This window comes from Peromyscus leucopus, chromosome 19 (genome assembly GCF_004664715.2).
Source record: "Peromyscus leucopus breed LL Stock chromosome 19, UCI_PerLeu_2.1, whole genome shotgun sequence".
NCBI classification, from domain to species: Eukaryota; Metazoa; Chordata; class Mammalia; order Rodentia; family Cricetidae; genus Peromyscus; species Peromyscus leucopus.
The window spans coordinates 39,977,714-40,003,003 of NC_051079.1; the positions used below are offsets into that span (position 1 = coordinate 39,977,714).

General features: G+C 42.3%; 1 long non-coding RNA gene across 1 annotated transcript; it reads right to left on the reverse strand.

Moving 5' to 3' along the window:
* Positions 1-1,363: 1,363 nt before the first annotated feature.
* On the reverse strand, positions 1,364-23,064 carry LOC119086268. The gene is made up of 3 exons (XR_005089510.1): positions 22,854-23,064; positions 22,572-22,722; positions 1,364-1,734 (listed from the first exon to the last, which is right to left on the reverse strand). It is a non-coding gene; the product is annotated as an uncharacterized LOC119086268 (long non-coding RNA).
* Between the last annotated feature and the right edge of the window lie 2,226 nt (positions 23,065-25,290).

A 25,290-nucleotide genomic window follows, 5' to 3' on the forward strand; every position in this document is an offset into this window, starting at 1 on the left:
ATTAGAGGGTTTGAAAGATATTTTGGTATTTTGCTGATGTTCCAGGAATAAGGCGTGAAGGGGGAGAGGGAGAGCAACATTCTGGCTTCAGCTTTGAACAGAGTTGCAGCCCAGCCTCATAAAGAGGTCCATGGGCACAGTCAGATACCAGCAGCTGTGTCTTCATCTATATGAATCAAGCCTGAGAGTCTCTGAATGTTTGAAAACAAGGGACTCATCCAGGCCTTCTCACATCCTAGCAGACCTGTGAACAGGCTTGAAAATCCATCAAGGAGCTCACTGTGGGGATTCCACATATGGTTTCACCTCGGCTGGTCTTCAAATGTTCCATGGAATTAAACATGGAGAAAGTTCAGTTGTAATGACATCACCCTCAAGTTCTGGTCCATTATGAAGGCAAGTTATCAAACCTCACCATGAACAGAATGAGCTCACCAGCTCGCTGCCAACTACCCCTTTACCTCAGGAAGTTCACATCTGTTGAGGAGCTATGAGGTTCTCAAAAGAAAATTGCTTCTTTAACAATGGTTGGCACCTTCACGACTCATGAGTGTGAACCTTGATATAGTTTCCATGGTAATCCCGACATGCTGAAATTGATAGTAGATGAAGGTACTTAGACCTCTCCATTAACCCAGGTAGTTATTGGTGTGAGATATAATACCACTAAAAACACCAACAGTAATGTAATGCCTTCTTCACTCTTACCTACTGTTGTATAAATTTTATTTGAGTAATCTTCTGTGAGTTTATGGGGAGGTTTTCAGGATTGCTTGATGATCCTTTACATATTGAATTTACATAAAAGTTATAAGGTCTGTCCTACCAACACACAAACGACAAGGGTGTTGTATAGTAAGGGGCATTGCTACTATGTGTAACTACTTACATCCTTTATATCCATTGTGGGAGCTCTCCAGGCAGCTACATCATAGTATTCTTGTAACAAGTATTTCCAGATGATGTTTCAAGGTAATTCTCTGCTGTATGGCTTTGGTTTGAGGAACATGGGTCTCAGTTCCTTTGTAGAAAAAAAAAAGAAGAAGCTGCTCTCCATAGTTGGAGCTTTGAATAACGAAGAGCTATCAAAAATCCAATGTCTTCTGCTTTCTGAAAGCAGGCCTCGGACTTTCTGTTCTTGCCTGTTTCTGTGATTTCTTTTTGCGTGTGTCTAAGACTAGTTAGTGTGGCTTGAATCTCATATCACGTCGAGGCAGGAAGCTTAGCCCTTTCCTTCCCCTGCCCTGAGAGGCCCTCCCCGAGTCTGGCAGCAGGCCATCTTTCCTAATCACTTACCTTGCATGCAGATTTGCTATCTGGCCTGTGCACACAGTTGGCCCTGCCCTCTCTCTGTAGCCAGAGATAAAAAGTAAGGTTTTCCTTGCACTTGGAAGAACTAGTACAAATGAAAAGCAGTTGGGTCTTCAGTAGAGGCCAAATTGGCAGGAATACAGGAAAAACTCTGATGCAGGAATGCAGGATGGTACACTTTTATTGTTTTTTAAAATAGCATATTAGAAAAATCTTCTAATAGATCTCCTCAAAGGCCAAAGTAGAATGAAATCTCTTGTTCTCTATGGCCAGGTAGACTTGGTTCTGCCATCTCACGAAGGCTGCATTTGAATGGTTTCAATCCCAATGTTGTCATCTGGGGCAAGAAGGGAGATGAGGTGGTCAGAGACAGATGCTGTGACCTGTGATTCCACTCTGTCTCTCTGGAAATGCTTTTCACTCCTGTGTGTAAAAGAGCAAGGTTAGGTTAAAGTGGGTATAAGCTTAACTGGGGGGCGATAAGATGAGACTGGCAAAGATATCACAGAGGCAACTTTTCTCACTGATTCACACCAAGCACTCCACTGGTCAAGGAAAGCAGCTGAGATGCCTGTTAGTTAGCAGAGTCTATACTCTGCAAAACCTGGAGGATGTTCATAGCATAGTCTCTAAAACAACTCTTCTGTTGCATAAGACTTTCTCCCATAGGTTCCGATATTTGAACTTTTCTCCCCAACGTAATATTTTAATTATTTGGGAATTTTAGACAATGCACCACACTTTCTTCCCCTTTCTCCCAGGTCCATGCTCCAACCCTTGTGCCACCCTCAAAAAATAAAATAATAAAACATAAAATTAAAAAAAAAAAGTCCAGTTTGTGTTACCCATCTACTCATCGGAGCATGGTCAAACTCCCAATGGCCAGCTCTTTAAAGAAAATGGAGTGTCCCACTCTCCAGCCCCCAAACCCGGTCCCCAGAAGCCATCAACTGTGAAGAGCTTCACTTTAGCATCTTCATCAGTTTTTTTTTTTTTTTTTTTTTTGGTTTTTCGAGACAAGGTTTCTCTGTGTAGCTTTGCGCCTTTCCTGGAACTCACTTGGTAGCCCAGGCTAGCCTCGAACTCACAGAGATCCGCCTGCCTCTGCCTCCTGAGTGCTGGGATTAAAGGCGTGCGCCACCACCGCCCGGCTAGTTTTTAAAGACTCTCATTGATAGCCTCCTGTCTGGAATTTTTCTTTCTTTTCTTTTTCTTTTTTTCTTTTTTTTTTTTTGGGGGGGGGTGGCAAGGAAGTTGTCACAGAAGCATTCAGTGTCTCTCCCCCATTATGAATCTGCAGCCATCACTAACACAGCAAAAGAAGCTTCCTTGCCCACATCAACCAGAGGCAGCTTGGGGCACAGACACCAACCTGCCGCCCCCGCACAGCAGCACAGATCACAGATCATAGACATCAACATGGTTCAGGGTGTCGCACGGATCTCGGACACCAGCATGGCCCTCCAGGGGCAGCACAGACCACAGACATCTGCATGGCCCCTCTGCAGCAGCATGGACCATGAAAGTCTTTCCAGCAGACTTCTTCCAGAAAATGAGCCATTCTTCATCTTGGATGTCTTGTAGTTGCTCAGAGGCTGTGCAGGGGGGTGGGGCAGGACCCGTGCGAGCTCCAGGCTTGTGCTCTCCTCCCTGTAGCAGGGCAAGCAAGTGCCACAGTGGCCCACTGTGCGAGCGGAGAGGCAGCAATGCTCTAGCAGCGAGGTGAGGCAGGCCCAGTGTGGCCTGAGCCTCCCTGTGGCTGCACCCATGCCCCTTGCCGCCATGTTGCATTTCTAGTTCCACTTTCTGCCAAGCATACCGTTCCTTCCCGACATCTTTTTTTCAAGTTCCATGAAACCACTATTTAAAAACATCTTTCCATTAACACCTGCCTTTTGTTGTTGTTGTTGTTGTTGTTCCGGAGATACTGTGCACTCTTCAGGTTCACCCTCTGCTGTCTGTGTCTCCCTACAAAGCCTCTGTGTGTCTCTCAGGCTCTTTGGAGCAGTCCCAAGGCCCAGGGGTGCTGGCTGCCACCACCATCTTGAGTCTCCCACTATTTGAACTCTTGGTCTCCAGTTGGCGACACTCTTTGGGAAGCCTGAGGAGGTGGAGACTTGCTAGAGGAAGCATGTCACTGGGGATTGCGAGAGTAAAAAACCTCCCTGGCTTCCAGTTTGCTCTTTCTCTGCTTCTTGCTTGTGTTTGAAAATGTGAGCACTCAGCTTCCTGCGCCGGCCACCATGCCTGCCGCTTGATGCCATGCTTCTCCGCCATGATGGGAACTTAGCTCTCTGGAACTGTGAGCCTAAATAAACTCTTAGGATGCCCTGGTCATGATGTTTTATCACAGCAACAGAAAAGTAAATAATACAACATCTATGAAGCATAAGGTAGGATTCCATGTTGATCAGAGAGGCACGTCTTCCACATCGCAAGAGAAAATGCATCTTCCGCTGCTTGCTCTACGAAGAGACAACCAAACAACACTCCTTGAGGCACATATCCCAAGGAATGCTGAATGGGTGACCCATCAAAACAATTTCAAGTATAGGGAAGGGGTAGACAAAGGTCTCTGATTTGTCATTGATAAATTAGCAAGTAGTAAATTCACCTTCAGCACTTCCCTTTCCCTACTTTGAAAGTTCTTCCCCCTGTGACCCCTTCATAGTTCTCATCAGTGTCCCCACCTCAACCATGTATCCCACAACTGCCCAGACTTTGCTTTTGTTGGAGGAAAATGTCAGTACTCCATGCCCCAGATAGTCCACTGTAGGAGTTGATTCCGTGTAGCTGTGAACTAAATGTCTAACAGAATCGTGTCAGAAAGAGGATTTATTTGGGCTCATAATTTCGGGGGCATTAGACCATCAAGGCAAGCAAGGCACAGTGGGCAGAGTTTATATCATCACACCCAGGAAGCAGAGAAGATGGCAGGAAGTGTCCAGGAGTAAGAACTCACCCCGAACGACCTGCTTCCCCCACCTTGGCCCGCGTCCTAATGTCCTAACATTTCCAAACTTCCCAGCGTAGCCCAACTAGCTGGGAACTATGCTTTAATAAGTGAGGCTGTAGCGGCTAATTCAAATTATAGTATCCTTCCCATGTCCCTCAAAGGCTCTCATGATCTCCTCTCATAATGAACACAGTCTTAATGGTTCCTCTGTTGTTCAAAAACGCAGATTCAAAGTCACTTCTAAGTCTCAAGGCAAACTATTACCTGTAAGCTCCTATAAAAAATCCAAAATAAAATTATCCATGGCACAGAGAAAATGTTTCCATTTCAAACAGGAAGAGTCAGAGCCTGGTAAGGAGAGATGGGACCAAAGCAGGGCTGAAAACCAGCAAGGCAACCATCAAATCCTACTGCTCTATGTGTGGCATGAAGGCCATGAAGTATCAGGGTTTGACCCTGAAAGAGATTGTACACCTCGTCTCTGATGGACTTGACATTTTCAGCACACACAGAGAAGACTGTGTGTGCTGAAAATGTCACTCCACTCCTTGACTGTGGCAATGAATGACCCACATTGCTGACATCTCCAATACTCCGGGGTCTCCACCACAACTTAGATTTCAATCTCACAGCTTTATGCATTGTCTTCTTGGGGGTTACTTACAGGAATCCTAACCCTAGCAGAGTGCTGGGGTTCTCGGGCCTTCTTTGGAAATGTGTGTGGAAGTGTCCACAAACCTATAACTCTTGCATCCTGCACAGGAGAAAAATCAGGACCACACAGTCTACATCAGCTTGTGCATTATTTTGCACACATACACACCTGCCCAGTCATGGCTGCTGAGCTTCTGTGTAGAGAGGACACATGGTAGCTCTCTCTTATCTCAGGAAAATATCTTTCAAAGGAGTTTATACTTTTATTCTGCAGCCTGTAATGAGTGTTTTCCAGCCAATTCCTGAGATGTCATCAAAGTATTTTTTCTATTGTCCCAGTGCAAAGTACTTGCCTTTCAAAATTATCTCCCTTACCCCCCCACCCCGTGTGTGTGTGTGTGTGTGTGTGTGTGTGTGTGTGTGTGAGAGAGAGAGAGAGAGAGAGAGAGAGAGACAGAGAGACAGAGAGACAGAGACAGAGAGAGAGAGAGAGAGAGAGAGGCCATCTTGGAGGGAAGCTCCTTAAGACACAGGATGTTTACTGGGAGGTAAAACAACAGAATATTCTAAGGGGAGGTGAAACATTCCATCATGCTTGGAAACCTGTTAAGCTTTGGAAGTAAACAACTCAACGGTTTCAAGAAGTCCCTGAAACTGATCAAATTTACACACACACACACACACACACACACACACACACACACACACACACGGGGGGGGGGGGGGGGTGCCAAGCATATATAAGTTGTAAGGACTGCTGAGAGACAGATTCAATGAGATGCATGGAAGAAGCTCAGAGAAACTGAACTATCCAGAAAGGCCACCTCCACGCTGTTGCGCTGCCTGCATACTGTACACTGTGCTCCAGGTTTCCCGCTCTCATGAGCTTCCACCAGTGCTGGGGTGGAATTTTGGTGACCTAGTTATCTTTGGGCCATTTCTGCTTCCAGTAGTAACCCACCCATATACCTGTAAGTAACCACCTGGACTTCAGTGATATCCAACTTTGGTTTGTCGTTAGTTTTCCCTCTGGGGTGAACAGATATTTGTTCATGTCACTATAGGAATCACGTCACATAACCATGGCATGGGACATCTGCGGAGGTTATGACAACTTGTAGGGAGTTTGTTTTCTCCTGCCAGCACGTGAGGCCCAGAGATTATACCTTGATTTATCAGGTTTGGTGGCACATGTGACACATGCCTTCACTAGCCGAGCCACATTCCTGGGCGGTTCCTTCTAATGGTGTTAATCTCCCTACTAGTCACACCCATCCCCACAACTTTAGATGCTTTTTTTCCTGGCCACACTTCATATTATTCAAATGTTTTGGCTCTTCTATTTGCTCCCAATTCCCACTATAAACCAAGTTAAAAGCATCCAACAATAACCAACCCACAGCAAATGCTCAGCTGCCTTGGAATGTCTTCTACCCAATTAGCCCTTTACTTTTGAATTTGGATTCGTCCAAGGTCACAGGACACAGAGAAAATGTAAGTTGTATTAGCGACAACTTTTCCTGTGACAAAATACCCTGATAGAAGGAACTTAAGAGAGTAAGGGCTTATGTTGGCCCACAGTTTGAGGGACAGTCCATCGGAGCAAGGGTGTTGTGGAGGAAGGAACTTGAGGTAGCTGGTAACATTGCACCCACAGTCAGGAAGCAGAGAACACAGCAGTCGGCTAGCTTTCCCCTCCTTACGCAGTCTAGAAGCTAAGTCTAGGGTATGGTGCTGATCATTCCTATGGTTGATTTTTTTCACCTAAATGAACCTGCGTTGCTTAGTTCATGTCAACCTGACACAAACTAGAGTCATCGAGCAAGAGGGAAACTCAATTGAACCGCCTCCATCAGACTGACCTGTGCGGCATTTTCTTGATTGGTGGTTGACATGGGACTGCCTCCATCAGACTGACCTGTGTGGCATTTTCTTGATTAGTGGTTGACATGGGAGGACTAAGCCCACTGTGGGTGTGCTGGCCCTGGGGGGTGGTCCTGTATTAAATAATAAAAACCAAACTGGGCCAGTCAGGGAGAGCAACCCAGTAAGCAGCTTCCGGCCACAGTTTCTGCCTCTGCTCCTGCTTGAGTTCCTGCCCCGGAACTCTTTCCATAATGGACTGTGATTGCGATGTGTGAGCCAAATACACCCTTTCCTATTCAATACTGTCGGCAGCAGTAAGTTTGCTGCCTTAATTTTTAAATGCCCTTTTTTGTCCTGTCCCAGTTAAGTTGTTTGTGTGGAAAATGTGCAGTTGGGTTCCGGAGGGTGCTAGGGATCAGTTCCCCTGTGGTTTTTCCTGTTTGGAAAACAGTGTCTGGCTTGCCTACAGATACAGAGTAACCATTCCTTGACTCCTGCTGTTGGAGGGGTATATAAGCCCATGTTGGTTCGAATAAAGAGAGCTGCTTCCCTGACAAATTGAAACTGGGTGTCTAGAGTGCTGTTTAACCTCGGCGTCCCTTGCCAGATTCCGTGCTCCAGCTGCGTGGGCCGCAGTACAATACTTTTTGTCATGGTGCTTGTCAAAGCAACAGAGAACTAAACGAATACCTCACACAATGAGGAGAACCCCTTATTGGTATAGTATGCCCCAGATGCGTGTCTCCTAGGTAACTGTGTTTCTTAAACCCCGTTAAGTTGATGATCAATACCAAGCATCGTACATATCATGAGAACAGCCACTACTCCACATTCCTGTCAACAGTGTGATCTCCCAGCTCCTGTCAGAATTGCCCATTATGCTGTGTCTACGAACACTAAGGCTTCTCTATCTTGATTCTTTGAATGCTTCCAAGTTTTATCTAATTGAGTTCCAAAGGCTTCAGAAAGCTGCAGTAATAACCCCACTTCTCTGGCAGCAGTTTTTTGCAACAGTCACTTTTCTCCTTGCTGTGACAAGACAACAAAGGAGGAAGGATTTATTTCATTCAGTTTCAGGGATTTCAGTCCATTATGAAGGAGGAAGCATGGTGGTACAGAGTGGTCCACAACACAGCATCCAGAAATCAGAGAAAATGGCAAAGAAAAGGGTCTAGTGATGAGGTATCCCCAATAACGTACCCCTAGTAACATGCTTCCTCCAGCTAGTTACCACAATCACCCCAAATTTCTAAAACCTGCCAAAATAATGCCACCAGCTGGAGACCTAAGCTTTAACACGGGAGCCTGGGGCTGGTGGATATGTCATATTAAAGACATAAAGTCATCGGTCTTTCCTAATCAAATCTTCACACTTTGCTACCTGTTTCTCAACTTTTAAGGTGTTTTTCGTGGTTGGTTTTGTTTGTTTGTTTGTTTTGTTGTTTTTGTTTTTGTTTTGTTTTGTTGCTTGTTTTTTTTTTTTTTTTTTTTTTTTTTTTTTTTTTTTTTTTTTTTTTTTTTTAAGGTTTCTCTATGTTCTCTGTATAACAGTCCTGGCTGTCCTCAAATTCACTCTATAGCCCAGGCTGGCCTCAAACTCACAGAGATCCTCCTGCCTCTGCCTCCCAAGTGCTGGGATTAAAGGCATATGCCACCCACTACCTGACTTGCAAGGTGTTTGAATTTGAAGAAAATCCAAGAAACTCGTCTCTACCAAGCAGTGCCCAGAGAGACAGTTGAATGAATGATTTCATCTAAATGATAGTTACTTTAAAAGAACATTCATGGTAATATTAGGTGTAGAGCTGGGCATTGTGGTACATTGCTAGCATTCAGGAGGCAGAAGAATTAGAACTGAAGGTCATCCTGGACTGCAAAGCGAGTCCCTAGGCTGTAATGTGAGAACTCGTCTCGAAAGAACAAATGAAGGAGATGAGAGAGTAGGAGGAGAAAGAAAGGAAGAAAGAAAATGTTAGCTCTTTATCTAAAGCAATTAAGCAATTAAGTCCATGCAGCAGAATTTTAGACAAATTTTAGACAAATATCGAGATGGATGTAAAGAAAGTGTGAAACTAGTGCTCTCCTTAACCATTCGTGTCCACCCTCCACCACCCCCCACAACCCCCCATCACCACCCACCACCACCCTCCACCACCCCCACCCCCCACTCACCCCACTCACCCCCCCCCACATAGACATCTCTGACTGTTAGGCTTTCCGTTACAGCTTGGGTTGAAGTAAGGTATTTAGAGTAACAAACAGACCCAAAACAGAGTAATGTCTTCAAATAAGACCAGGGTTTATTTCTTGTTCTAAACAGCACTGAGCAAGAAAGCAGTTTACTGAGGTGTGTCTCTTTCATGGACTCATAGGCCCCAGGCTGATGAATGCCCCCTGTTTTCTGCATTTAACATCTAGGTTTCAGAAGTCACCCTGGTGGGGGAGCCTCTACTCTTAGCCTGCCCAAAGAAGAAAAGATTAATCATTTCAAGCCAGGTCTAGAAGAATGGTAACCATTCCTCATATTCACTCACAAAAAACAAAAACAAAACCAAAAAAACCAAACCTCAGTCGTATAACTGTATCTAAGTGCAAGGAGGCTGAGGATCCTGTTCTAACTGAGACCCCAGGGAGAGAAGATCTGCCGTGTATTTACGTGTAAATCAATACTATTTCGAAAACATACAAGGGAGATAGGACATTGTTCTTGGCGTAGAGGTGGATAACCGGTAAAGTAGGATGACAACGGTGAAGCTTATAGTTTGCTACCCTTCTCATGCATTAGGATCCTAACATCAGTCAGTTTTCAGAGCAAAGAAACTTTGGTTACTTGCTTAAAGAAGTGCTTTATAGGTATTTTTGATATGCAAAATTTGGTTCTGAGTTTGGTCTCATCGGGCAAACACTAGAGGCCATTTTCACAAAGTCTATAAGTAGAGCTCTAATTCTGAACAATTACTATGAAACAAATGGATTCCTCGTCCTCTGACCAGCATGTGACAAGAAATGAATTGGAATTTTTTTTTTACTCCACACTGGGTCTACAGGACCTATGGTTATATGAGAAGAGACTGGAGCCATAGGAACTTGTCAGCAAGACAGACTGGTGGGTGGGAGCAGGGGAGAGACTCCTTCCATTGGAATAAGGCAAGAGCACCAGTCAGTTCCCAGGTTTTCAGTGTGGCTTTCCTGCATTCTGCTCTGAATTTCAGATCTTTTCTTCAACTCCACAGTAATGTTTTATTTACTCTGGCTTGTTATGAGCTGGCCTGGGGTACAGGGGCAAGCCATGGTGGGGGGCTTACTGCACAGTTTGTGACATCTTGGTGGTTGGGGAACAAGAAGCAGGTGTCCCCTACTAGAGGAGAGGCAAGGTCAACACAAGGACAAACAAGGGGGCGGGAACAACAGTAACTTCATGAAACAGGAGGTAGCAATTGTGGAGCATCAGATGAGAGGCACCTGCCAAGGCAGGTAAATACTTTGTGCCAATCTTTCCAGTCACCAGAGAGGACTTGGGACTCTTGATCTCAATAAGGAGATTCAGGCCTTGAATTTTTTCCCCTGGTAGAGATTTGAATGGGGATAGGGAAGATGACTCATGGGATAAGGCACTTGCAGCACAGGTGTGAGGGTCCGAGTTCAGAGCCCCAGAACCTCTATAAAAGCCAGGCACCGTGGTGAGCACCTGTACTCTCCACCCTTGAGAGGACAGAGGCAGGAGCTCCTGGGGTGGGGGTGGGGGGGCAAGCTGGCTAGTGAGACTTGAAGGAAATAGTAAGTTCCAGGTTCAATGAAAGACCCTGCCTCGATAAATAAAGTGGAGAATGAATGAGAAGAACACCTGACATCACTTTGGGCCTCCACATGCATGTGTATACACATACGGGTTCACCTACACACACGTGTCCATATACATGGGAACACAACATGTACACATGCACAGTGCACAAGCAAACACAATGCAAAACAAAAACAAAAAAGGAAACAAGGAAGAAAAACATGGTTGAAATAGGAATCATCTCCCATGGCCTCATGTTTGAACACTTGGCCTCCAGCTAGTGGTACTGCTTTGGCAGGATGGGGAACATGTGGACTGTAGTCGAGCTCCTACAAGTGGGTCTTTGGTAGTAGGTAGAGGGTTAAAAGGGCCAGTGAAAGAACACCCTGGCCCGAAGACCAGAGCCAAAGAAATATACCTTGCCCCTCATGAATTCAGGAGTTCAAATCCACTAATCCCTGAGCACAAACCAACCAGTCCCAGAGCACAAAATCCAACCAATCTCTGAGCTTGTCCAAGCTCAGCAGTTGAAATCCTACCAATACTCACCCTGAAAATCTCCACCTTAGAAAGCTCTGTCCCTAAAAAGCCCTATATATCCCCGTATCTGTGCAGTTTGGGGCTGCCCCTTTTCCACTGTGGCAGAGGCAGCCGCTCTCCTAGAATCCTCCCTCCCCATAAATCTCTTGAGTGAAGTTTGTGGTAACAACTTCCTTTCTCCAGAGCAGAGCAGAGCAGAGCCATAATGGTTCTTGCAGGAGAGCAGAACTGTAACACTTTGGCTGGGGAAACGTTCCCTTGCTGGGAGGAAGCTGAGCAGAGCTATAACATTTCTCCAGAGCAGAGCCAAGCAGAGCTGTGACAGTCTCCTCCATGGGGAAATCCTCCTCTGCTGGAGCAGAGCTGTTACACTTGCATTAGGGAAACCTTTCCAGAAGCAAGGACTGTACCCACTTTGCTGGGCAAACTGTCCCTCACCAGAACAAAGCTCTAACACTTCCATTGGGATAACTTTCCCTTCAGAGCTTCAACAGTTACAATAGGCCCTGAAGGTGACATCTGCTTTGGTTTCCTGACCCACCAAGATATATAGGTTTTCTGGAAAGCCAGAAAACATAGGCATAACACAAGGCTGAGTGTGGGTGTGTCAAAACATGCTGCGTGGGTTCTAATTCCTGCAGTTTACGCTGATGGAAAGAACATGTCATGATGGGATCTCACAGAACAATGTAAGTTGGAATTGGCCTTTCAGTCTTAAAGGTAGACCGCCGGCCAGCCCTAGAAGAAACCCATAAGAACCTGGGCTGCTCCAAGGGTTGCAGGCTTGGCTGTGTTTTGTTTCCACTTGAATTGCCCTGGTTTTGTTAGTCTCTTTGGTGTTTTCATAGAACTTCCTGGTCATTCAACAACTTAACTCATGGCTGTGTTTTCTAAAACACAGTTCAGTTAGAAAGCGCCTGTCATTGGTGTGCTAACACATCAGTCCTTCGGTCCTCCTGGCCATCTCCCAGTTGCGCTCGCTTCTTGACTCAAGACAGTTTAGTTAGTGAACCCTAGTGTGCAGGACCAGTAGGTAGCTGTGAGGAAACTATGGTGGGAAGCTGTCTAGAATCTGTTTTGGTCAGAGACAAGGACCACCAATGTTCTAGACTGCCAGGTCGTCTTAAAGCAAGTTATCAGAGTTAATGCTGCAGTTATGTCTTAAAGCTGAACTCTCTCTCATACACTCGTGATCTCCAGCTAGGAACACTGCTTTGGTAGGTTGGGGAACCTTTGGGACTGTGGCCTGGCTACCTAAAGTGAGTCTCTGGGGTCAGGCCCTAAAGGTATGACATCTGCTTCTAGTTCTTAGTCCACCAAGGTGCACCAAGCCATGCTCTAAGTCCTCCACTGTTACAGACTGAGCTGTTCCAGCCACCATGGTTCCTTGCAGTAATGAACTGCTGTTCCCAGAAACAGTGAGCCAAAATACATTCATGTTCCTTTAATTGGCTTCTGTCACAGAAGCAAGAAAAGTAATGAATAAAAGTTATCTGCTCTGGTTCAAGATACTATGTCTGTTCAAATCATTTTTTAATGTCAGTCCTGTTCAACTACTAGTACAAACACCTTTTCAGACTGTGGGAGTACTTAGATGCAGAAGGAGAAAAACAAATCCATACGCCTTCTAGCAAAGAGGAAAGAAAATCCTTATATAATGGGATAACAGAAAAGGTTCTGAGGCATCTACTAGGAGGCATGCTAAGCATGGCAGTTACCTGTGAGACCAGCAGAAGACAGTAAATTGGAACCTCGAGGGCCAGGGGTGAATGGTAGTACAAAACATGTGTACAGAAAGGAGAGGAGCATTGGCAACAGGAGTATCAGTGGTGGCTTCGTGTCTCCTGAGGACCCAGCTTTCTGTAGGTACTTCACACAAGTTGGACAAATTGTATGACTTGCCAGTTTCCTTTCTGGAGAGTATTTGACAAAATTACTACAGTCGAAAAAGTGCCGGAGAATGAATGGAAAGGCCCACAAGGATATGTCTGCCTTTCTGGTTTTCTTTCTCTCTCCTAATTTCCAGTGCTCACACAGATTTGCTAATAAGGCCTCTGGCACTTTCTGCCCAGAAGAGGGCAGCATTTAGAAGCAATCAACACAAATCATTGTGGCCCAGGCACAGCAATGCCAGGCCAAGATTTGGTTCTTTCTCCTTTTATTTGTTTGTTTGTTTATTTATTTGGTGATAGCGAACTATAAAAGGGACTTGCCTTTACTTCTGAAGTCATAAAATGTGACCCTTTCATCTCTTTCTTCCCTGCCAACTTTCTGAAGGAATAACCATAAATATTTAGCATATAGATTTCAATTTGGCTTCATGACAGGCAATGTTTTGGCCAGTTTTCTAACAAAATGTACACACAACATAAAATGTAACTATCTAGATATACTGAGCAGAAAGAACATAGTAATTCAGGCACAAATATTTTTCTTCAAGTGTGCCTGCTTTTAGGCAGTTGGGCATGTGAATTAGTATTCCCCACCCACCCCTCTTTTTTTCTTAAGTATAAGCAATTTATGAGCTTTCCCAACACATAATTATTGAGAACAAACGCTGGCAAGACAATGGGGAGATACACAGCATGGCTGGTATGTGTTGAGTTTGAGATACATAAAATCTAGGGGATTTTTATATCTATGAGTGGATAAAGGTGACCGTGATATCCTGAGAATTTTGAATTTCTAGTTTTGCTTAAAATACACTTCCAGAGAAGTGTGTACCTGGTGGTCTGTTAGTGAACAGTTGTTCATAATTCCCGATTAAAAGTTTCTTCTATGACAAGGCAGAGGTGTTGGGAGGAGGGAGGCTGCTCTGTGAATGTGGAATGAGAAGAAGGGATGAGGCCCAATCGAGAGCCTGAAGGGCCTCACTTAGGTTGAGGTCACTTGGTATCATTCACTTCATTTCTAAACTCTGGTGTAAAGTGCGGTAGAGGATTAAAGAGAACCTTCTAGGTCTCCCTTAAATCCCTCTGTAGGCATACTATGTGTGAAAAACACTGCCTAATTAGAGGTCACATGCCAGTCCAACATTCAACACAGTAAAATAGATTAGATCCTTGCTTTCTGTCTCAGGAGTGTGATAACCAAGCTTTACCAACCTCTGTCTCCAAACTGTATAGTTATTTAAGTTTCTTTTAACAATTTTATTTTTTTATATTTAATTCTTAATTCACATAGGATTTTAATTATCATACACAGTAGGAATATAACTTTTATACCCAGTGAAGTTTACTATTATAGTTTTAGTTATCCTTTATATAAATGGCTCCACCTGGAATGTTCTACTCTCCTCTAATCTTTTCTTTGTACATACAGGGTCATATCCTTAAAATATATTCTGGGAAGATTCTATTTTAAGTGCTTTCCTAAGTTTTCTTAGTCATTTATTTTTCTAGCCAAAATTTAGAGTCAATTTTGTCAAATGATATGAATAATTTTGCTGAGATATTGACTTCTGTTGACTCCAACTCATCAACTACTCAAGGACTTTCCAGCTTATCTGCAAGAGGAGCCCTTCCTTTTGGAGACACAGCATGGGATTTGTGTTTAAAAATCATACATCTTCAACCCTAAACTCTCTCTGCTCAACCATGCTAGTTTGCTTTAGCCATGGCTGTTGTTGACTACATGAGTAGGAGTTTGGGGATGGTAAAAGCTTCACATTCAGACAGTTTCTGAAATACTAAGAGCCTGTGTTCAGTTTTCAAACTCATATTGTATGTTATTGAATTATTTATTCTTTCAAATGCTTTACGAAATACTTGCAAGGCTTCACTTTAGACCATGAATGTAGTCTTCACTTGATCTTAGCCAAAAGGCCGAGAAGCGATAAGACATGAATGTAGTCTTATCACTCTCCCCTCCATATAAGGGTAAGGTATAAAGGCATATGCAATTAATGGTAGATGTCATTGTAAATTGATATGTAGTTGGAAATGTACCTCATTTCTTAAAAGAAAAAAGAATAGAAACCTAACATCCCCAACAATATCTGGTCTGTAAAATAAAGATAGGCCCTTTATAAAGTTTTTAAACAGTTCACTTATTTACTGTCCTAGGCTAATCAACGCATATGATTAATAATATGTCACTGCCTTGAAATTGCATCCTGGGAAGTTTTTCCACTTAGGTTTAATGGAAAACACTTGGCGATCACTAAGCATTGTGGGGAAGTGGTTAGCTATTATTCTGGTTTATGAAGTAGGGTGGGTTTAAAGAGTAGTTGATGCTGAAGGCTAAAACTCTTTGTTGCTTTTCCGTCAGGATTTTTCCATCCAAATTGACACTGAAACACTGACAAACGTCAGCAAGCTAAAGTTAGCTGACAAAAGCAGCCGGAGGCAGAAATGTGGACCCAGAGATGGTCCAGCAGAGAGACGGATGGAGAACAGGGCCCAGCAGGTGGCAATAGAGGCCCTTGGCTTCCCTTTGGGTCCAGCTTTCCAGTCATTCAGCTACATAAGCCATCACTAAGGCACATATAATGTTCCGTGGTCTCTTGGTTCTCATGGAAAGAAGGGTGAGAGGCGTCGAGGTTGGATAGGAAGAATGCAATACATAAAATGTAAGCCCAGGAGTACTTCACTTTCCCGAGTCACTGAACACACCATAAGCCACATGGTGTTTCAGTAGCCTCTGTTCAGGCTAGCCATTGGAAAGACTGTTTTTTTTGTTGTTGTTGTTTTTGTTTTTTTTTTTTTAAGTTGGGAAAGAACAGTAAAATTTAAGCAGAAATGGCTTTCAGCTTAATTGTTAAGTTCAGCTTGTTACTTCAAAGGGAGCTCACTGAAATGTTTGAGCTACTTCGTTATAAACAACAAGTGTTTTCCTTCAAAGAAGAGAGGGAGAGAGCACAGAGAGGTTGCTCAGGAAACAGATTTGGAGGTGGGAAGCTGCTATGATGGGACAGAGTGGTGTTTCAGGTCACTCAAACTAAAAGAAGGGATTATCCTGCAGGGTGTTTCCCTGAATTTGGCCTAGAAAAAGGCCGGCATTTCATTGAGGGGTTTTAGTTTTTGTTTCCTTTTATTTTTAAAACACAGTGGAATCAAAGAAAACTTTGGAAATGAAAGCCTGCGATTAAAAAACGCCAGCCCCATCCATGATTATGTGCGGGACCTTTAAGAAATGACGCATCCTTTCTGGGGCTCGGTTTCTGGGTCCATAAAGTGAATCGGTGGCAGGCTTTGCCTCACAAGGTTGTAGCCAGTGTCAAATGCTCAGAACAAGGGTTTTTTTGCAAAGAAATCCTCAACTAATATGGAGTACTATTGAAAAGAACACTAGTGTTCTTGCTTATTTATTAGTATCTATCATACATTTCCCAGGACCCTCAACAGTCCACTTGAGTCCATGTGCCTGACATAGCCATGCACATATAATGAACATAACCAAGGACTGAATTGGAAACTGAAACAGCATACACTACACTCCCTCCTTAACTGGGGGGATACATGCTCAGGTGGTAGGTGGAGAGGAGCCATCATACCCATATCAGGGTGTGAAGAGTGTGATCAAAATTCATGTAAACTCACTGACATCGTAGACCTCTCCCTTTACCACAACACAGCACAACTATGAAGGAGGATGTGGGCTTTGACTATTTATTTGAACTTCTCTGAGTACTGTTGTTGCTAGATAATGACCAATAAAATGTCTAAATGAACAGCAGAACAACTTCTAGTTCTTGTAACGAGAACACTTTCACTGTGGGGCCTTTGTCTTGCCACTGAAACCTCAGTGCCAAGAACACATCTTGGCATAGAATACATGCTTAAGAATGTTTTTGAGGGTCCTGTACATTTTCAAGATGCACAACACTCTGCACACATTGCAGAGTGTACTAGAAAGTCCAAACACGGTCTTGGCCCTCGAGCCAAAGGAAAAAGACAAGGACTCCAGGGTCTTCCTTCATCAGCTCCCATCAGTGAGGCATGCAAATCAATCGCGTTAATGCTCCAACCAAGAAATGTTATGTTTAATTGCTAATTTATGAGACAGAATTTATGCATATCCAAATGACAGAGCGCTCTGTGAAGACTGTAAACACCTGGGAAAGAATGGCTAGCTCGGTAGATTGGAAAAGAGAAACCCAGGCCATCACTTAGTTCAATGGAGAGACTAGTGAAAGGCCTATAATGGCAACGTTTTAAATTAGTTTTTTTCACTATATTCCTCCACCTTCTCTCTCCTTCCTTCCTTCCTTTCTTTATTTCTGTCTGTCTGTCTGTCTTCTGTGTGGGCAAGTGTGCTATGACTGCTATGTAGAAGTCAGAGGACACCTTGCATGAGCTGGTTCATTTCCAGCTCCACTGTGTGGGTCCCAGGTGTCACTCAGGTCATCATGCTTGACAGCAAGTGGTTTACCTATTGAGTTACCTTACTAACTTTCTAATAAAAATAGTAAGTGTGCAGGTATGAATTTTCATGAGTATTAGCACACACACACACACACACACACACACACACACACACACACAGCTCTCATCTTAAAGAGAATAGGAGTGACTTATCCTGGAGCCATTTTGAGTGACCATGGCCTGGGATCACAGATTGAGGTTACCCCCAATTCCATGTTCTGATGTAGAAGCAGTTTCATTAAATTTCATAGTTTTCCAGAACAAAGAAAGTCACAAATCAAGGCAAGCTTAAAATACATTGGTGGGTACATCAGAGAGGTGGTTACAGGAAGATGGGGGAAGCTTTTCTACAGGCCTAACATTCTATCTTATGGCATTCTTATCTTTTGGTTGGAGGAAGCCAGGGGGTCTGCTAAGTCAACAGATTCCCATCAATTAGGTTTTGACCAGTTAGTCACAGGATGTTAGTTCTGACACACACAGTCAAGGAATGGCTGTTCCAGGATCTGAAGCTAGTGCAAGATGAAGTAATCTTCTAGACCTGTAACATTCCAACCTCTCCATCATCCTGAAGTTCTAGTCATTCAGTCTCTTCAGTGACAGCTTGTTTTCAGGAATTTTCATTCATGAGACAGGTCCTGTTGTAGTTTGAGTGTGAAATTTCGCCTACAAGTTCATATGCTTGCTCGCGTGGTTCTCAGCTGATGGTACCATGGTGGAAGTTCTGGAACCTTACAGCGATGGAGTCTTACTAGAGGAATTGGGTCACTGGGGTGGGCTTTGAAGTTTTATAGTTCTCCTTCTTGCCTTCTCACTGCTTTCTGTCTTGAAATGCAATAGGACCAGAAACAGTAAGAAAAAGAAAAACTTCTCCTACATATGTGTAGAGTACATCAATGCTGTCCCACATTATATACGCCAGTATTTCTGTCTGGAATGTGTTTACTCTCTAAAAGTCCACTCAGGACTCTGAACTACAAGTGCCATGAGTAAAAGGTGAAATTCCTTCCTTGACTCTACTACAAGTGGGATCATTTGGTTGGAAATGAATTTGTTTGAGAGGCAAAGTCAAGAGTAAACTCATGGGATCATGAAGAAAATCTCAGTATTTTGCAGTCTTTTACACAAGAGCACTGAGTCTCTGAAGGAAGGAGAATTGAAAGGAAGGCCTCATTTTCTTAGGACAAGCAGACAACAAGTCAGGTCCTCGCATTCAAGGACACTAGTGGCGGCAGACTTGAATAGGAGCTGACAAACATGTTCTGTTGAGGGAGGAGGAAAAAACAGGAACAGAAGGGGTGGAAGAAGTAGGAGAATAGGAGAAAGAGGAAGAGGAGGTAGTAGGAGAAACAGAAGTCAAGAGAGCCAAGCATGGCTAAATAGATATGAGAACTGTAGTGACGATTAATCACTGGATATTATGAATCGTCTGATTTGATTCCAAGGAACAACTTACATATGACACATGAATTTTTCTCTAAACTTATGAGACATTTCTTCTTCCCAACATTCCTTTGATTTCTTATCTGTTGTCACAAAGGTGTTGCTAATGGTCTGGCACTGAAAGTAATAGAGTATCACCTACTACATGCCAATTGTTATGATAATGGTGCTAATTTGACAAAAGTCACTTGCAAATCTAAGAATACTTTTAATGGATCTTGGCAAAGATGAGGTTAGTTTGAACAGTTATAGGAGTACTGGTTTACAATGTACATTAAAACTTGATGTGTGTGTGTGTGTGTGTGTGTGTGTGTGTGTGTGTGTGTGTAGTGGAGGAGGGGGTGAATTTTCCAAAATGTTCTTAGAACAGAGCTATTAGTTCAAGCGAGTTTGATGAGATTGGCATGGTTTATCAGTGACCAATGTATAGATGTGGCAGATCTTATAGTTTATAGAGATGAGACCTCACTTAGCCAAAGGGAAAAAACAGAGGCGACATCCTAAGGCAAGATGTAGGTAGGTAACGAGTGTTTTGGACACTACTAAGCCCACTGAGATGGGACTCATCTAAGTTGCAAGCCTGATCAACAAGCATCTTTTAAGATCTCTGACATGTGTCAAGCCCTGCAGGAGGACGCACTTGGAAAATTTATGAAAAATTAGACCTCATAAGATTAGAACTCAGAAATATGGGGAAAGGTAGGGAAAACTGAAATTTGTCATTAGGAGAGTAAGGAGAGCTGAAGAGAGACTTTGTGTCTATTGTGAGAAATGGCCAAGTTCCCAGACTCATCAGCTACATCAGGTGCTCTCATAATTTCTTGGAGCAGAAGCACATGAGACATTGCAGAATGGCTAGAAGAATCAATCTGTCGCAGATGTAGATGCTGGATGTACATCCCATATCTATCTCTACAACTCGGGCACTTTGCATTGGTTCTTTAGTGCCTCCAGCCATTTTTACAACTGCACAATGAAATTAGTAATGCCACTTCAAGGAACTGTTGCTAGAAATTAATGACAAAACTCATGTGAAGTGTGGCACACAGCAAATGGCATCCTAGAAAAATCATTGAGTATATTCATATATAGTGTATGATGAAGGAACTGGTAGAGGGGGGCAGCTAGCACTGGAGAAGTAAAGGAACACTTGTCCCTGGAATCTAGTCTTTGCACAAGCTACATCCCTTAGTTCTCCAGGGGTGCAGATGGAAAAGCAGCCAACAGAATTAGCTGGGATCCATTCTCTCTGGACTACTTCACCTCACAGCAAACATTCTCATCAGTACAGTTTCTTTCCTCTGGGGTTTGCAGTTCATGAGTGTCTCAGTGTCTGAAGCACTGCAGCTACTTTCTAATGAAACTTAGGCAATTATCTTAATTTTTGATTAGTAAGAATTTGTGGGGCATGCCAAGTCTGAATAAAAGAATGAATCAATAATTGATGAGTGAAACAGTTTATAATTCTCCAAGAGCTTTATAGCATTTTGTTCCTAAACAACAAAAGCAGCTTAGGATTTCTTTAAAAAAAAAAAAATCAGACATAATCTTCCTGCATAACTAAGGCTCTCTTTTACTCCAAATGTTAAAGCTACTGTTTACTTTTAGTATAGATACAAATACAAGAACAAGTATGAGCCCCATTCATATGCTCTCCTTGTCGGCATTGAAAGGCCCCTACATAAATGATGAAAAATGGCTTTTCCTTGCCCTTTCTTTCCCTTACAATTCATGGCATGTCTGGCCTCTTGCTTTGGGTCCTTCTCTGGCCTATGAAAATAATAACGTAGCTGTGTATTAAGCAGAGATCAGGCGGCCTTTGAAAGCGCTGTTTGGTTTTTATATGATCTAGTTAAGAATAAATGAAAGTAAAGAGAAATCATTTAACTTGCTCCAAATGACAATACAGTGTGACAGGAGAGACGCACACACCGCTCTCCATTTACTCATCTTGTTCTATTTTCTGCATCAATCCTTGTTTTCCATCAGACACAGAAGTTGATAGAAGAGGTATTCGCCCTCTTCCTCCTTCCTTCTCATCTGGCTTTTAGGCTCTAGGTCTTCATAACATTGTCCCATCCTTCTGATGGTAGCATATGAGTCATGTGAACTACTGAAGGCCATTTTGGGTTTTAGTTTTATGTCCATGACCAGTTAACATAATAATGCCCCTTGTTTTCCCTACACATGACACTTAGATAATTCTCTGTGTGTGTCATGTTTCTGTACATCTTACAAATAACAGTCCTATGGCTCTGTTGTCCAGATCATGTATTTAAGGATATTTGTATGGTGAGTAGCTGGGAAGATATGCCATTGCCCACCTGAGCAGACATCAGGGAAATACTGCTGTTGTGAAAGACTGAGAGTCCCTGAGCTCAGAATCTCTGTTCTGTAACAACCATAGCTTCAGGAGCATCATGGCTCTCCTTGCACTGATCTGGAGACTGGGACTCTGCCACCAGCACAGAAATATGTTCCTTATTAGTATGTGTGATAAACTGTTTACCTCTGATTAGGAACCTATGTCTTTTTCCAGTAGCACTTTGATATTCAACAGACATGCATGTAGGCTAAAATCTTAGATTTTCTCCATTTTTTGATGTATGATCCCAAAGTATCTGCTGATGTACAAAAGCCATGACAAGCAATCTTCACACATTGACCAAGATTATGCTTTACCAAAGCAAATAGGGTAGCACACTGTCTCTCAAATTTTGAGAGACCATCTCGATACTAGTGCATAAAAAGAACTGCACTTAATTATGCTCCCTTGAATCATTATTATGGAACCTTCTTAAAAACTGCCAATAAAGAATTCAACCCTTAAACCACTTTCTAAATGTTATCATACACCAAGGATTAAACCCCTATAAATGGCTAAGGCTATTTGTGTTTAGCAAGAACATGAAATGTATGTGTGTTCCCACTATAATGACCGACTGCCCAACCTGACTCATTCATTTATTCAGATAAGCTCATGTGCTAACATTAAAAATATTTTTCACAGATATGAATAAAACAGGTGTGTTTCTTGATATTAGGTAAGTTGCCTGCTAATGGAAAGTAACATATTAAAAACCTCTATATAAAATACAAATTATGAATACTAGAAAACTATGAAGAAAATAAACACTAAGAATTACTGTAGAAACAAGATATTAGAGGGTGGGTAATTTTATTTTTTGTCTCAAATGCCAAAAGTTTCATATGTTAACATGACTACAAAGCATTTTTCCTCCACATGTTTGTGTGTGTGCTAATGTAGGTGTATCCAGCAACTAAACAGGAAATAAAAATTAAATGTGACAGTGGTGACACACACCTGTAATCCCAGCACTGGGGAGTTAGAATCAGGAGGGTCTGGAGATCAAGGACATCCTTGATTACATATGGAATCTGAGGCCAGCCTAGGGATATATGGGACCTTGACTCAAAAAAGAAAGTTGAAAAAAGAAAGAAAGAAAGAAAGAAAGAAAGAAAGAAAGAAAGAAAGAAAGAAAGAAAGAAAAAGTACTAAAATATATGTTCTTCATAAATTTACCCAACTAAAATAATACTTCCCTTGAGTAAAGTGGGTTGGGGAAAGGATTCATGAAGTTTTATCCAAAGAAAGAAAACATTGTTCCACTGACAGTCTTGGAGGAGAACTTACAGTTTGTTGGTTATTACATGGGAATTAGAAGCTGGAGAGTCTGAGAAAATGAACAGGCACTTCGTGTCCCAAAGCAACAAAGTAGATTTAAACACGGAAGATTCCTTCACTCTTCCCAGCAATGTTTGGACCATACTCAGATGACGAAAGCCTGCAATGAAAAACATTTAACATATTAATTAAAAACAAGACCACACAAACATGAATCATTTTGAAAAAGTAAAACAACAATTGATTCTAACTTAGTAAATTAAAAAAAAAATCAGAAGATCAGGAACCTACCAAACTTCCTCCGTAATTCAGTTTCTTATGAATGCATATACACTACTTGAGCTGAAAACTTGCTGAACAGGATTCTCTGATGTTCTGGAACTACTAGAACTATTCTGATAATAAGATCTGCCTGTCTTTACCTTTTCTGAACGTTCCTGAAGCAGTGTGTGTTTGTCCCTTGGTTTTCTATGTAATTAATTTATTTGTGTTTGGACTATTCTAAATTATGCCCATAAATTGCCAAACTGTACTTTGGAAAGGCTTTGCCATAAAATCTGGGTATAAAGGGCTATTTTTGAGTGTGGATGGAGAAAAGATGAGACAGAGAGGGATTTGACAAAGACTTTTTTAGAGGCTGTTATTATGTGCATGTAGATTAAAGGAACTTAATCCTGTTGAAATTTTTCTTTGAAGGTAGTGCCAGAAGGAATTTATTTTTTCTTTGTAGTAAGTAATGCTGGGATTTAAAATAACTTACCTAGTAATTAGTTACTTCATGGGAAAGAAAAACCCTCACCAGTGTTTGTGTTACTAGAAATGAAGGCAAAGAATGTGTAGACCAGTTCTCTTCATCAGTCAGCAGTAGTAAATGTTCATCTGCTTCTCCTTGATCACTCCATGCGCATCTGGATGAGACCAAGGCTTTCTGCCAAGTGGACAGAGCTGATCCTTGTTAGCCAAAAAAACACAATGCTTGCAGCTATTGCTTCTGGCTTGATGACCCTCACTCCATAGCTTACTTTGAACAGTGATAGGTCGGTATAACTTTCTTGCTGCTAAAAGTGACTACAATGCACCTAAGTGTAAGATTCCTGATTTCCTTTCAGAGCACCATGAGATGAATATTATTTTCTCTAACTCTCTGACCCTAATTTCCTTTAGCATTTTCATTTTAAGAGGCTTTCGATCCTGTCATCAAGGTCAAATGAAAGGTTAAGGGGCTGTAAGATTTTCTTTGATCCACTTCTCCATCCTTGTAAGGGAAGGCACCATGAGCACAAGAGATTTTGAACCACTTCTTTATCTTTGTAAGGGAAGGCACTGTGGGCATAATGCATATATATATCAAGCTTTTATTGTATTACCAGCATTTGGAGATATCTACATGGTGTTCAGTTTCTGTCTTCCCATTTAACACTGGGTGCTTCTGCCTCCTAACAACATGACCTTGATTTTCCTGTAGGATTCTTGAAGACTGCTCCCCCCTCCCCAAACTACCGCTGGTAAAATAATGGAGGCAATTGTCTTATATTGTAATAATGATGGAACTTCTCTTGCTGGGTCCAAGTCAGTCTCCTGTCGCCTAATATTACATTAAGATGGCTTTCTTATCTATTTCTAAAAGACTGGATCTAAGGCATACTTCCTGGAGAATATTAGAGTAAGCTATTTCCACTTGATGGCAGGTGAAACTAAATCAAGTATCTTTATCTGTAGAGAGATATTAACCTAGATAGACTTAAATTTTTCCACTGACAAGATTAAGTGTTGTGAACCAACTGTACAAGTTCTGTGGTTGTGTGCATTTTAATGGAGCGGTGTAAAACAATTCTGGATGGTTCATTGCTATAAAACAACTTTTACACTGAGTACTGCTTTTTTAGCTCTGTTAGGCTCAGTTGGGTACTTTGAAAAGATAAGGTAATTGTTTTTCTAGTTTTAACTCTGCTATGGAGTACTCTTTTTTTGATGGATAAGTGCATAATGTGGGGATGCATGTATATATGTGTGTGTGTGTGTGTGTGTGTGTGTGTGTGAGCTACTCATCTCAGAGATTCATCAGATTCAGTCAGTCTGAAGAATTGGTATTATTTCCAAGTCTCTCATATTTTTGTTTTTGTTCTCTTAGAAACAGAATTCCTCCTGTTTTAAAAGATTCATTTTTGTTTTATGTGTATGAGTGTTTTGTCTCTCTGTGTACCTATGCACCATACATGCAGTAGCAACAGAGGCCAGAAGAGGGCAGTGGATCCTCTAGAATTAGAGTTACAGATATGGCTGCTGGGACTTGAACCTGGGCCCTCTGGAAGAGTTGCCGGTGCTCTTAACTTTACCTGCTAAACCATCTCTCCAGCCAAAATATGCCATACTTGGTAAATAGTTTTTGAGTCCATAAGACACTCAGTTACTTTCTCTCAGAATGCTTTTTTTTTGGAAAATATGGAAAATAAGATAATGGTCTCTGGTTGAACTAAAACAAATATCCTGCTGCTTTGATATTTTTTAATTTTTAAAAATCAAATATTGAAGTCATAAAGTGCTAAGCTAATAGGAAAAGCCAGCTAAAGCAACCTATGGAATGTGTCAGATTGTCAGGGACTGCCAAGCCCCCTACCTTTGCCTGTGGTTGCCAAACTATTTATACCAGTCAGGATACACCTATAGAAATAGTCCCCAAATCTCAATGCTTCAACACAGCAACATTTATTTATCAGCAATGCTTATT